The 2764-nt window shown below is 46.4% G+C and overlaps 1 pseudogene; it reads left to right on the top strand.

The window, feature by feature from the left end:
• Positions 1-850: 850 nt before the first annotated feature.
• On the top strand, positions 851-1579 carry LOC103739811 (annotated as a pseudogene).
• Positions 1580-2764: the final 1185 nt, after the last annotated feature.

A 2764-nucleotide genomic window follows, 5' to 3' on the forward strand; every position in this document is an offset into this window, starting at 1 on the left:
AAGTTACAAAGGAATGAGTACCTAGTGCCTAGCCCCACAACAGGACTCAGAGCCCACCTTATCAGACTGTGCCACGCCCATAATTCACTCACACCTCTGGTGGCCAGCAATCACCCCAGGTCCATGAGAATCAGTCCATTCTGTCTCTCAGCTGTTGCGCATAGCTAGGCATTCCCACAGCTCATGTGCTTCCCCAGGGCTCACCGCTTCCCAGGCTCCTGGTTTCTCTGGCTCTGGCTCCCAGCCACACCCCCATAGTCCACTCCGTGGTAGGCCCTGCCCATTGGAGGAACTAGTCAATCTGGAGACACACCATTTTGTGCAGCTGTTGTGAGGTCACAGGATCTGTATTTGAGTGTGGGCTTTATGGCACAGCCATAAATGTGGGGCACCCACTCTTCTGTAAATAAACCCCTACCATATGCTCTGTTAAAAAATAATAAAATATATATTTTTTTCTCTTTTTATTATTTTTTTTTATTTTATGTGTATGAGTGTATTGCCTGTAAAATATATTTTTAAAACAACTGGGGCTGGAGAGATGGCTCAGCAGTTAAGAACAGATGGTTCTTGTAGAAGACCCGAGTTCGAATCCCAGCACCCACATGGCAGCTAACAGCTGTCCGTAACTCCAGTTCCAGGGGATCTGACAGCCTCTTCTGTCTTGCACGAGCATTGCATGACATGGGTGCACTTACCTACATGCAAATAAATAAATAAATAAATAAATAAATAAATAAATAAATAATTTTTTAAAAACATAACCATGAAGTTATAATCCCAGCCTTCTTTTTATTTTTACTTTAAAGAATGTAGTGTGAACTAATCTTCTGACTGGAAGTCTGAAAACATGGCTGTGCTCTGCCTCTTCGGCGTAGATGGGACCCTGACTGCCCCACAGCAGAAAATTACAAAAGAAATGGAAAACTTTCTACAAAAATTGAGGCAGAAGACAAAAATTGGAGTGGTAGGAGGGTCAGACTTTGAGAAAGTACAAGAGCAGCTGAGAAGTGACGTGGTTAAGAAATATGATGACATGTTTCCAGAAAATGGCTTGGTGGCATACAAAGATGGGAAACTCTTATGTAAACAGAATATTCAAGGTCATCTGGGTGAGGCAGCGATCCAAGATCTAATCAACTACTGCCTGAGCTACACTGCAAAAACTAAACTCCCGAAGAAAAAGGGCACTGTCATTGAATTCCAAAATGGCATGTTGAATGTGTACCCTGTTGGAAGAAGCTGCAGCCAAGAAGAATGAATTGAGTTCTACGAGCTCAATAAACAAGAAAATATAAGAGAAAAATTCATAGCGGACCTGAGGAAGGAATTCGCAGGGAAAGGCCTCACATTCTCCATAGGCGGCCAGATCAGCTTTGATGTCTTTCCTGATGGATGCGACAAGCAGTATTGCTTGAAACATGTGGAACATGATGGTTACAAGATCATTTATTTCTTTGGCGATAAAACCATGCCGGGGGGCAATGACCACAAGATCTTCACAGACCCCAGAACCATGAGCTACACAGTGACCACACCCGAGGACACACGCAGGATCTGTGAAGAGATTGTCCCTTAACACTGGAGGGAAAGGGTCCTGGCCAACAAGACTGAAAGGTCACTCGTGATCACTTGGGACGAGAACTGAAGTCCTCACATGCACACAGCCCCCAGCCTTGGGTCTGGCTGCTCTCATGAGTCTAGTCACCTAAGGTCTTGAGGTCAGCTCACTGGGCATACCAGTAGGCCATGCCTCCACCTCCATCCAGTGTCAGCAGCAGCCCCGAGGGAGAGGTAAGGAGACATAAAAAAATGGCTGTGGCTCATTCTTATAATCTCTGCTTACGAAACTGAGGCAGGAGGATGCCACAAGTTGAATGCCAGCCTAGACTACAGAATGAGACCTTGTCTCAAAAATGAAAAAAGCATGGTGGCTGGGGGCATAGCCCATAGAGTACTTGACTAGCGTGGGTGAAGCCTTGGCTTAGATCCCAACCTGGGATTAGGTATCTCATACAAAGAATAACTTCTAAGAAAAGACTACCCTTTCTCCAGCCCATGGTCTGAGAGCTGCCTGGTAGGGTACATGGTTGGGTTTTTAGTTTGGTTGGTTTTTGAAACTTCTCCATCATCTTGGACTGATACAAGAAACTAGAATGTGCCTGGGCTCCTTACCCTTCGTGGTTCTTGTCAAAAGGTGGGGGAGGAGTGTGTTGTTACTTTTTGGTTTTTTTTTTGGTTTTTTGAGACAGGGTATCAGTTTTTAGCCCTGGCTATCCCAGAACTTCCTATGTAAACCAGGCTGACCTTGAACTCAGGACCCTCCTGCCTTTGCCTTTCAGATGCTGGGATTCCATGCAGCAACATGCCCAGCTAGGGCTTTGTGAAAATCTGACAGCTGTTAATGTTCAGACCTGTCAGTCACCCCCAAAACATGGAATCTGGTGATGGGAAAGAACAGGCCATCCGTGGTTACCCACCTGGAACTAACTGGAAGATGGACTTCTGTGATGCATGGAGTCTGTCGTCTGCAGTGGAGCTGGGACCTGAACTAGGGGCAGTGTTCTGCCAAAGGGCTGGTGCTTTGTTTTCCAGCTTCCTGTTTGTCAGCCACAGCCCCCAGTGTGGCCTGACAGATGGTTAACCAAGTGACTGCTGATCCCAGTTTGCACCTCAGCTGGCCTGGAATTTGAGCTGGCTCTGTCCACTGACCTGCAAGGTCCTGCCTGCAGTCCTGCTTCCCCCAAGCTGACTGGTCCAGGTA

The sequence above is a fragment of the Nannospalax galili genome, unplaced genomic scaffold (genome assembly GCF_000622305.1).
Source record: "Nannospalax galili isolate Female #2095 unplaced genomic scaffold, S.galili_v1.0 scaffold279, whole genome shotgun sequence".
Classification (NCBI taxonomy): domain Eukaryota; kingdom Metazoa; phylum Chordata; class Mammalia; order Rodentia; family Spalacidae; genus Nannospalax; species Nannospalax galili.